The sequence below is a fragment of the Doryrhamphus excisus genome, chromosome 10 (assembly GCF_030265055.1).
Source record: "Doryrhamphus excisus isolate RoL2022-K1 chromosome 10, RoL_Dexc_1.0, whole genome shotgun sequence".
NCBI lineage: Eukaryota > Metazoa > Chordata > Actinopteri > Syngnathiformes > Syngnathidae > Doryrhamphus > Doryrhamphus excisus.
In genome coordinates, this window is record NC_080475.1 from 16,546,118 (window position 1) to 16,558,320 (window position 12,203).

At 40.2% G+C, this 12,203-nt stretch overlaps 1 protein-coding gene across 2 annotated transcripts in view; it reads right to left on the reverse strand.

The window, feature by feature from the left end:
• LOC131136967 (forkhead box protein J3-like) overlaps nucleotides 1-10,021 on the reverse strand; it is a 46,167-nt gene extending 36,146 nt beyond the window's left edge. The window contains exon 1 of one of the 2 annotated variants that reach the window (XM_058084352.1): nucleotides 9,715-10,021. The gene's annotated coding sequence lies outside the window, so the exon portion shown is untranslated. Of the gene's footprint in view, nucleotides 1-165; nucleotides 185-9,714 lie in introns of those variants that run through there. The other variant, XM_058084353.1, reaches the window with a different exon arrangement.
• Between the last annotated feature and the right edge of the window lie 2,182 nt (nucleotides 10,022-12,203).

The window sequence follows — 12,203 nt, forward strand, 5'->3', positions numbered from 1 at the left end:
AATATCACTACCATAATCCACCAATAAACCGAGCCAAGGGATCCCCCTGAGGTAGGAACACATCATGAGGCTATTTTTAGAAAGTCTCGTATGTAAAAAAAGTGACATATCTGTAGAATTTTCACCACCTGCCTGACAATAGTATAAATGTTACTCATTACTGACATGTTGTTGCATCCAGGGCCCATTCTCAATCAGCAAAACAGTTTGGAGGATTGGTACTTTTGGAGGACCCATCCGCTTGCCCTGTTCATGATCAAAGGGAGGCTGTAGTCTATCCCAGATGATCATTTTCAACAGCAACAACAGGTCTCCAAGTGGACGTTGCTCCCATTTAAACGAAGCATGCACAATGCAGGCACAAATTTCAGAGATCATCAAATCCATACATATTAGGGGTGCACTGACTGATACATATATACATATATATATATACATACATATACATACATACATATACATGCAGGCACAGATTTCAGAGATCATCAAATCCATACATATTAGGGGTGCACTGACTGATACATATATACATATACATACATATATATACATATATAGTACATATACAAACATATACATACATACATATATACATATATACATACATACATACATACATATACATACATACATACATACATACATAAACATACATATATACACATATATATACAAATATATATACATACATATATACATACATACATACATATATATGTATACATATATGTATGTATATATATACATACATACATACATACATATACACATATATACATATACACATATATACATATACATATCCTGAATTGCATAACATACTGTAACTATCATACGTGTACTTAATGTACACAAACAAAACAGGATGCGCACTGATACTGGCTTTCTGTATGTGTAGTGCCAATTGTATTCTTCTCTCTGATTGGTCAGATTATCAATAGATGGGAAACTTGGGCCAATCAGAATAAAGAAAGGGATTTAGCTCCTTTTGGTTGAAATCTGAAATGGAAATAGCGCCTTTTGGTTGAAAGCATACATTTCATATCACTTTTTTTCATATTTTTTAAAATGATTTCAAGACCAAAATATGTGATTTGGATACACATGACAGAGGTCTATTAAACTCATGAAAAACATGCAACTTAGTGAAAATTGGATTTAGCGCCTTTTTGTATAGGAAAAGAGAAACTATCACTAACAAAAAGTAAAGTATGACATTAAATCCATTTTGTAAAAACACAACTTGCCTACCAAATGAAAGCGGGTTAGCGTATACAATGTTCCCATTAATGTGACTAAATAGATATCTCCTCAGGATACCAAAAAGTGTGCCTCAACCTTCACCAGCATCCCACGCAGTAACCTTGGCATGTCCTTCCACACAACAAAGAGCCCATTGGCCCACACGTTTTCCATTCATACTCACTGTATATGATCAAGGTTGGAGAACTTGATAAGCTCGCCGAGGGAAAATACACCATCCCTCTGTCTCTCTTTCAATCAATCCCCCTGGAGAGCCAGTATACCAGGAGGAAGAATACGAGAAATACTTTGCTCCAGCAAAAATCTTTTTAATTACGAGCTAAAAAAGAAAGAAAAAAATATATTTGGCAGCTAATTCATCAGTGAGATCAAAAATCAGCCAGGCAGTGGGATGATGGGAAGGAAAGCGGAAGCATCAGAAATACCCAATGAGGCCACCTGCACAACACCCCCCAGCTTGTCCTCAAGGTCCAGCTTGAGATAGTATCATCCCAGGAAGTCATCCTAATTGCTGAACCTTTTTATCGCTGAAGGAAAGGTAGCATTGCTAGCAGCGGTAATGGCGTGTGGGTGGAGATGTGGGGGTGTGGTGGCCGCATAGAACAACAAGTATACTCATTTTCTCCTCATTAAAAGGAGGCTCAAGCTGCAATTCAAGCTACAACCCGCTGTGCTGCCACAGTTGTTATTGGGAAGTTTGCTGGGTGCATGGACCGGTTGCATGGCAGCACAGCGCGGCTGCACACAGAAAGGCAGGGATGATGGGTAATAAAGGGGGGTGGGGGAGAAAAGGGGCATGACTAGACTTCTTGGGAGAGGAGCCCTGCTGGGTGAAGGAAACGTAACCAATTACCTAGTCAACTGGTCCCACACTGACTAGACTGACTTAATGGCAGTGCCCTTTTCTCCAATACCTGTAGTATTTCACATCGGCCTTCTGGGCTCTGGGGAGTAAAGTGATCAGTGCACAGACATCAGCATACAGTGTACCTTTGCTTAGACTGCAGAACTACACTCTTTCATTGTATTTTTATTTTTTTTTACTGTATGTGAAGATCTAAGGGTTATTTTCTTTGGAAGCAGACAAACCAAAACATCAAGTCCTTTGGCATCCCGTTACACTATATGACTGGCATCATTGGCGCTGCCTACTTACTTATCTTAAACAATTACTTATTTTAGCAGAAATAGAGAAAGTAAGGGGTATTCTCATTGTTAAAGTTAGCTTCAAAGCTAGGTTGCCGGGTTCAAGTATGGTAGCTGTTAAGGGGCAAATGGTTGACATCAGTCTTATGTATTGTAGTTAGCTTTAGCCGTTTGTCAGGTGTGAGTCATTAGTTGGTCATTCTTGTGAATAATTACAAGCATAAACGATCAGGGGGTGTGCAGAAGGATTTGGGCTTTTCTAAGCAAAACAAAAAATATTTTTACACTTTGTACCGTAAATAAATTGGCCTCCACGCTGAAGCAGAAGCTTTCCTCACTCTAAACATTGTCTCTTTCAAAAAAAGAGTGGAGAAGTCTGTGAGTGATTGAATGTATTCACCCATTAGACTTTGTAGTTGTGATGCACTCACTCAGCCGCATGCATCACTAACAGCTAACAGTCCCCCGCTGCTAGCAGGCTTTTAGACTGAGAGGCTTTACACTTCTGCATTTTAATAGAGACAACTTTGAATGGAGCGAAGAGAGGGGGTCGGGGTGAGAGGAGTGGATGGGGGTGAGCAAAAGGAAAGAGGCATCAAAATATTTTCAGAGGAAAATGAAGAAATGACAAAATAGCCACAAAGAGAGTGTGGAGCAAAAAAGAGTTTCTGGGAAGGAAGAGGGGGGTCTGAGCTAATGTGTCAAAAGAAGCAGAGGAAAAAGGTCCAAAAAGCAGTATTGAACATCTTAATTACTTTCTGCCTCAGTGCCAAAACACAAAAGCCTGAAAAGGTTCTTTAACTTGTATCAAGGCAAATCACATGCCCTTACGGTGGCGGCTCACTCATCGCTAAATGATGCTGAGGGTTGAGTAATTATCATCCGCTCCTGTCAGCAAATTCTAAAAGAAGGCCACTGATGGGATGTTTCAGTCATAGTACTTCAAGGGATGGTTACGATTTTGAAGCTCGTTGCTGGAGGCAGCTAAGTAAAGAGTTTGGCTTCTCAAAACAATGTGTGTTCAAAAACATTACACATTTGCATCACAAAAATGCCTGCAAGAAAAAAAATCAGACCTCACAAAATCGGATGGCTTAGATAAAGTTACGCTGGCACTGCCAAGATGATGGAATGTACCGTTGTGGTGGGGGCCAACAGACATCGAAGTCAAAATGCTGATATACGTAGTTAATTTTCAAACAGCTAAAATAATGCACAAGGCTAAAAACAACAAACTACCTAAAAATGTCATCCAATACTTCTCTACAAGAGAGGAGAAATATGATCTCAGGGAAGAACTAAATTTTAAACACTTATATGCTAGGACTACGTTAAAAAGCCATAGCATTTCAGTATGTGGAATCAAACTATGGAATGGATTGAGTAAGGACCTCAAACAATGCACAACGATGAGCCAATTCAAGAAACAATACAAGCAGTTGATGTTTGCTAAATACAAGGATGAAGAGTCTTGAACCAGTCATGATGTGCTATATATATCACTATATTGACACTTACTATGGTACCCATTATGTCATTGGATGGTCATTTCACCTTGTACTTTGGTACGAGGTGCATTATTAAAACAAACCAAACAAAAAAAAAAACCTCAAACTGTATTATGGAAAGCAGGAAGTGAACAAATGTAAGTTACTGATAAGTAACTGTAAAAGTACCAGATGGAGGGATAGGATTTAATAGCTTTAAGCTTTGCTTCTTCCTACTCCTTTTGGACATGTAGAACTGTGAACTGATTATGGGATGCACTCAATTGGAATCTGATGCATGTTCAAATGAAATAAAACCATTACCATTAAATTAGTGCAAAAAACGTTATGTATCCTCACCTTCCTACAACTCTTCATCAAAATGCAATTCCCATGAATTCTTTCTAGCTACATGCAGTCCCACCAAGTTAAAGTTGACGTAGAGTACAGGATAGTGTGGTAGTGATTGAATTAAGGAGACTGTACCATTTGCATTCTGGGTCTGGTCTCCTGAGAGCAAACAGCAGTGCGAGAAAATAAATTCTTCTATCCAAATTTTTTATTCAGATGTGTGGCTTCTTGCTATGCAAATGTACCATTTATTCATGAATTACACAAACTAACCAACATACTAACCAACCAGCAACATTGGTGAAAGGAACACATCTCACCGTAAGCTTTCACTTTTGGAAGAAGTAACAAACAATCTTACCTATTTTTCCCACATCTGAACAAAAACAAGATTGAAAGAAGGAGAAGAAACTAAACCTCTGAAGCCCTGGAATAAACCCTGGAATAAATCATTTAACTCACTAAAAGCTCACAAAGAGTAGAGCACCTGAAAACATCTGCTGAGGTGAAGAAGGGGTAGCAATCCAGAAGATTACTACAGAAGACTGGAGGAGGGATCTAGCACAATTTGAGTTTTTGACAAAAACTGAAAAGTTAAAAAGGCATATTTTGCCATAAATAAAACATAGGAATGCAGCATTTCTGTAAACTCCCCCAACAGAAGGTCCCAGGAGTGAGATGGGGATGCTGTTTGTGAAATGGTGCAGCACAGTGAAGGGGGCTATAGCACTGCGTCACCACAGCTCCGACTACATTCCCACACCCAGCCCTATTCAACAAGGACTAGTCCTCTTTAAAAATTCATTAATTTACAGCAAAAATAGATTAAAGCGCTCATCTGCAACAACCTAAAAAGTTTGGCTTGCGAATACCATTAATAATGGAAGCAAGCATCCAAAACCTCGAGGCCCCTGGCTCGGAGGCGTAGCTTTTGTTGAGATTTAGAATGGAGAGTCATTTACATTTTTGTCATTCGCAACAGCTTTTTCGTAGTGGTTTATAATTACGTTGTTTTACATGCAAAATGTCTAACAATCGCTATTTATTAAAAACATAAGCAACAGCGGGGTGGAACGATTCAACTTGTGTAAGATACTAGAGAGGCTTTACATCAGGCTCGTGATGAAAGCGTTGCACCGCGCTGCCTTGTTTTGGCTGCCGAGTTCAGTCTGAACCAGCCTTTTAAAGGCGATCATCGTCGATCTCGTCTTTGACACACTTCTCTGGGAAAAAAAAAAACATTGCAATGCTTTCCAAAGAGATTGAAAGAGGATTTTGACAAGACAGAAGCTTTAGCTGCTTTGGAATTAAAATGGTGTGTGCTTTCCGAGACTTTAAAGAAAATTACGGTAAATGAACACTTACAACAGTTATGTTGGCATTAGGACTGGGCGATATGGACTAAAGAGGAGTATTTTTAGGTAAACATTTTTAGAAGACATAAGCATGTGCTAATTTTGTGCCAGGAATACCAAAGTGTCAACTGTATCAGGCTTAGCAGCTGTCCAACTTCCTTGTATATTTGTGGCTAAATAATTGTGATAAGTTAGCTGCCAACTTCGCTAGACATTGCCAGTCCATCGTTTTCAGCAGGTTTTTAAAGCCGTTTGGAGTTTGTGCCAAGTTTTAACGATGACACCATTTCATTCATCTTATGTAGCAAAGTCCGCCGCGGAGAGCAACTCGGCTTGCTTCCGTTTATATCATTTATTTCGGTATAAGTCGTTTTCTTATCATTGGACAACTCTATTCCCAAATTTGAACAGTTCTTTATTCTAGGGAAGACTGATTATACAATGTACGTCTTGTATTTTTTTTTTTTTAAAGACAAGAATTGGGTGCAAAATTTCGACACTTATTTCTGGTGATCGACCAGCCCGTTGATCGGAAAAACAAGAAGAAGCAAAGAAGAAGTGGCGGGAAGCGTTTGTGTTCATCCATTTCAACCACGGACAGTGCACGTTGGGGCTCGAAGGTTTGGCTGATATTCTGCAAGAAAAATGCCAGGGGTGGGCAAACTACGGCCCGGGGGCCACATGCGGCCCACCAAGCGTTTGAATCCGGCCCGCCAGTTGCTTTCTAAGTAACTTCAACTTTTAACATACAAACTGGCAACATGACTTGCAAGTCGGATGTCTGATTTAGTAAAAAATAAACAACAAAACTGTCAAATTAAATGACATAGTTTGATGTGGTGTGATGTTTAAAGTGCTCCTAAAAAAGGGACATGAGAACATACAACTGATATAGGATAACACTTTTACAGATAAAATTAGACAAATAATTCAAGGAAAATGATAAGCATAAAATAGTGTGTGTGTGTTAAATATATGTTCTGGCCCCCCAGACAATTTTGTTAACTCAATGCGGCCCTCGAGTCCAAATATTTGCCCACCCCTGGTCTATGCTATATGATATTCTGCATGCAGGTTAATAGGGAGTCAGTCTCTTTGTCTATTCTGCATCATAAGACACTCTCCAACACATGAACAGGATATGTATTACGGTTTTAAAAATAAAAATCATTTTTGAATACATACTCCTATGTGAAGAGACTAGTCAACAAGTACATGAGTTCATTATCACAGTCTTACATGTTGGAATGTGACTGGTACTACACATAGTAGCTGTTCTGTATATTGATACAACACAAAGTTAGCATAGCCTCCAGTTGACTCCACCCCCCCCCCCCCTTGTCGCTTACAGCAGAGCTCTGATTGACAACCTGTACACTGCTTGCATTCCATCCTCACTACCCCACACCATCCTTCTCTAGCTATTGTGCCGCATTGTGCTTTGTGATTAAAATGACCTGATAACCCAGCAATATTCACGTGAACGAACCATTATTGGCAGAATAGTGAGAGCAATTGGAGCCTCATCATACTTGATAGATGATGCTAAGCACTTTTGCTAGTTAAAAGGAAATGTTGTTTACAAGGACAGCATAGAAAACAGTATCAGGCAGCTCAAGTGAGTGTGTAGGTGTATGCGAAAAGGATATTCTTACTAAGTATGCTATCCAGTTGACATATTTCTAATATGTGATGCACACACTCGGAAGAATAGTAGTCTTTATTGTGTGTGTGTGTGTGTGTGTGTGGTTTATTTGTTCATAGAACACAAGCACCCTTCATCCTTCTTAGAGTTCTATGTGCTTTTTTTTTATTGCAGCTGCAAATAACCCATCATGACACCAAAGAAAGTTGCAAGTGGCAGAACTTTGATAAAGAAGGTGAGAAACACTATCGAATTAAAGGAAGTTTGTAGCAAAGTATGAAGGTATCTGTACTACAATATATAATTCTAAGGTAGGAATCTTTAACACGGGTTGCAGGGGGAATGGTTCAATCTCCACTTCCAATGCGCGAATGGAAGCTCGTCGGGTTAGCTTGTGTGTGTGCGACTCGGGTATATTTTCACCAGGTTTTTTGGTGTTTTACGGCTTTAATGTAAGGATGGGACGCCATTTGCCCTGTGTCTACATAAAGCAACAAGAGTGTCATAAAAATATCTTCCATGAAGTTGGAATTGCATGGGTGACTACATCTTCCCTCATTGCAAGCACAGGCATTACAGGTTGTTGAAGACTTAGTAGCATTGTGTGCACAGTCTGACATCCCACTAGAACAGTTAGCCACTTCCTTACCCATAAGTAAATGTGACTTATATCGTTTTGTATCATCGTATCGTGATACATCCCAAAAATATCGTGATACAGGCTAAGGTCCAAATCGGCCAACCCTACTAAGGTGACAAGATCATATCTTGGCAGGCGTGACAGACAGAGCTCATCTTCTATCAAAGAAAGCGAGACACATGTAGTGTATCCACAAATAGCTCCCAATTCAACTTTCCAAGAGTCATTTCGGTCTCTCTGAGTATTGCCTTTGCTGACATTGACGATAATTACAACGACCTTTGCGATGATAAAACACAAATCAGTCTAACATTATGAGGGTTCCTTCTCTTCACGTTTCACGCGATTCTGCATAATGTTTTAATGAGGCATTTAGGGGTCTTAGAGTGGTCTACTGAGAAAGTCTACAATGGCAATCAGTAGCGAGCGTGGCAGCTGTTCAGCAATTAAAAAGCCAAATTACCCTCAATCAACACCATTTACGAGCGCAAGTAAATCTCAGAGCAAATAATGATGAGAGAGATCTGTTCAGACAGCTCTCATCTTGATAAGAATTAGAGACGCATCCAAATCAGGAGCGTGGGGCTCTCTTAAAACATTTCTACACACACACACACACACCACCTTGTACATGTTTTTTTTCCAGAAATGAAACTGTGATGCACACTGTGCAACATGATTAACGGTAATGACTCTTTTACAGTGTTTGTCATTGTCTATAGCACCCTTTTTGCAGGATAATTATGTCAACAATATGAAGTGACCAAACATAACTGCACCATTAACATGTATATCACAATAACAAGTATGAATGAGACCTGAATGCACCACTAAAGGATAATCCTTAGTACCATACTATGACACAAGTACCGGGTAGGCATTATTACCCAATATTACCCCAGTCTAATAGTCCTCAAATCAAAGTAGCACCTAAAGTATTTGGCCATGTTATTGTGGAAGACCCTCGAGTTAAGACACCTTATTGCACGAGTACCCAGTAATTAATCCTACACTATAGTACTCGCTGGCTGTTAGTGGCCTATTCATTAATCATCATTCAATTTCATTAGAGTAGGATTCACAAAGCACACTGTGAGTGGTATCTCAGTTGCATGAGTATCCTCTGCACATTGCTACCAAAATTGGGAATTACTACAGGTGTACACATATACACCACTGCCGTTTTCTCAAGTACCACTTATGACTTGTGCTATTGTAAGTAGCCATCCTAGCTAATCAAGCAATTGTAGCAATACTATTGGTCTACAGTTTGTCCAAAGCCCACCCATCACGGTGACTACATGTGTCCACAGAGCCGGTGTGCACAAAATCACCTTTGTGGACGGCCCAGTGGGCGTGTTCTTGACGACACTGATTCATAAGGTGAAATCAATATGAATATCATCACTTGAACATGGTATTTTAGAATTACTCAAAACGGGTTCAGACACCTTTTTGGTGGAGGTGTTGCAAATGTGATGCCAAGCAAACTTGCAAGATGACTCCTTGCATCCCCATACCTTGTCTGTGTTCACATGCATGCACAGGACACTTGGAACTGTCTGGTGTTCGCTTCAACTCTCCACATGCCCAATTCTTCCAATGCTCTTTTCTGCCACACACCAAGAATGCACCACGACTATTGTAATATCATAGAAGTTTACTTTATCAGGCACGCATTTTGTTACAAGAACGCCATACTGACCGACTGTCACGCATGCATATTGTGACATAGCATCTGGTTAAAATCCCAGGATATTAGCATACTGCACTTCACTCGGAAACAATCATTTCTCGTCACCTGGCATGTCAGAGCGGAAAACTCACCTTGCCACATGAACACCAGCAGGGTTTGGATTTTTGCACGCCGGTTCAAGAGCTCTAGACGTGTGCCTGTCCTTGCACTTCCCAGCGTGACTCGACGACAAAAGCTTCAGTTGGCGTCTGATGGCTGTCACCGGGTCTGCATGCTTTCTGTTCGGCAGACGTGTTGCTGGCCGCCGGTGTGCTGTGGTCATCCGAATGTCATGACAGAGGACTCGCCCCGCCGTCCGCGTCTGACTCGTCTGCACTCAGACCAGAAGGATCCACCAACTCTCCTGACTTCGCTCCGCCGCTCATTCGTCGGAACTACTTGCGACGCCAGCCGAGGCACGGACTACATGGATTCATGCACCAAAATGATGAAAGTAACTAGTCCTCAATATACCTGAGATGATTCACACATTTGTGACCATTTAATTAAGGATAACATAATAACAATATTTACAACTAGATACGTATAATATAAAATGAAAATCGAATACACCCAAGAACACATCTGTGCATGACTACTCAAATGGAAGGGAAAATATTATCTGGATCTATAATTGTGTGTATACTGTGTACATACAGTGGTGTGAAAAACACACTTAAATGTTTCAGAGAATCACTGTGACATCACCATGAGCTGGACTTCCTTTTTTATTGCAAACATGAAGTGTGTGTTTACATCTGTAATAGTCATATCAAGTGGACATTTACAACATAGATGAGTAGGTTATGGGCAGCATGGCGGAGTGGTTAGCACAAACCTCACAGCTGGGAGACCGGAGTTCAATCCGACTCTCAGCCATCTCTGTGTGGAGTTTGCATGTTCTCCCTGTGCATGCTTGGGTTTTCTCCCCGGGTACTCTGGTTTCCTCCCACATTCCAAAAACATGCTAGGTTAATTGGCGACTCCAACTTGTCCATAGGTATGAATGTGAGTGTGAATGGTTTGTCTATATGTGCCCTGTGATTGGCTGGCCACCAGTCCAGGGTGTATCACGCCCGAATACAGCTGGGATAGGTTCCAGCACCCACACACAGCAGTAGAAAATGAATGAATGAATGAATGACTTGAAATTGAGGCCGCAATGACTGCATATTTGACCTTTGACCTCAGCTGTTTTTGTCCTCCGGAACCAGATCATTTCAAATCAAATACTTTGAGGCCTTGACGTGAAACAAAATGGATTAAGGATTAGTGGAAATGTGTTCCCTGCAGAGAGCACCGACAGCGGAGACATGAACCGTATATTTCGCTCTTTGTTCACGCTGCATTTGTAAATAAGAATTTGTTCTTAAATTGCTTGCCTGGGTAAATAAAGGTATAAATAAATAAATAAATAAGTAAATAAAGATCATTGCTGCCTAGTGCATGTCAATGTTTAGGACAGATAAAAAAATTCATATTTCTTAAAAACACCCCACAAATGACCATCATTCATACATCAATGGCCAGTTTAGACATCTTATTTTGACCTGCAGGCATCAGACAATCATCTATTTGACTTATGACTTTGACTTGTATGGACAAACACAATTCAACACCCCCCTCTTCTGGACTGGAGCTACAAATGCAATGGATAATTATGTCTATTATGCACTGTAAAGCACTGTAAAGTTACAATAAACCTTTGTCACAATAATACTGTATGTGAAGACTTATGATCTTGATAGTGGTTGTCAATGTTCTCAGTCAACATGTGTTTGGACTCAAAACAGGTATCAGCTACTGTGATTGTGTATTTACAAAATGTAATTTGCTAGTTGCTAATAAGATGTGATTGTGTTCTTGTAATAAAGGTGTTAAGATTTCAAAAGCATGTAAAAGGTGCATTTGAACAGGCGGCTTGAATCCTGACTCCATAATTTAACATAGTCCGTTATAGTCGAGTTATTTGCACATTGACCGCTAGAGATCGCTGTAGTCCAAACTGGAATTTTATAACGGTTTGAACACAAAGGATGGTCTTTGAAATGCAACGTTGGATGATTAATGACTAGCGTTTGCCTTTTTAGGGGTTCTGCTCACTAACCACCATCTAACATCATGTAATCTTTAATAAAATTATTTCTAAAATGTCTTGGGATTGTACGTTTATTGCTATTTACATGCAGTATTAACAAGCTTAATATTTACTATTGATGATGATTGATTGCATCAGATTGGATGATGCAACAGGAGCAGGAATTGTTCGTGGAAGGAAGAAATGTGTTTAGCTTGGCTCTCCACGCTTCCTCCTCCAAAGTGATTGTTGACCGCCATGACCTGTCTTTGGCCGCGTTTGACCTTTATGGCTTCCCGTAGTTACAGTAGTAAACCTAACTAAAGCTTAATCGTGACATACTATGTCATTTGTCTAGCGTACATGTGAAAGACTGAGAATGCGCATAACGCTGATGCTCATGTTTTGATTTCCTGTCTCCAGCGGCAGTAGTCGCCAAAGCATCGCTTGCCCACAGTCTGGTCTGAACCGGTTTTGGAGGAGGAGCGCGCGCCAGAGGCTTCA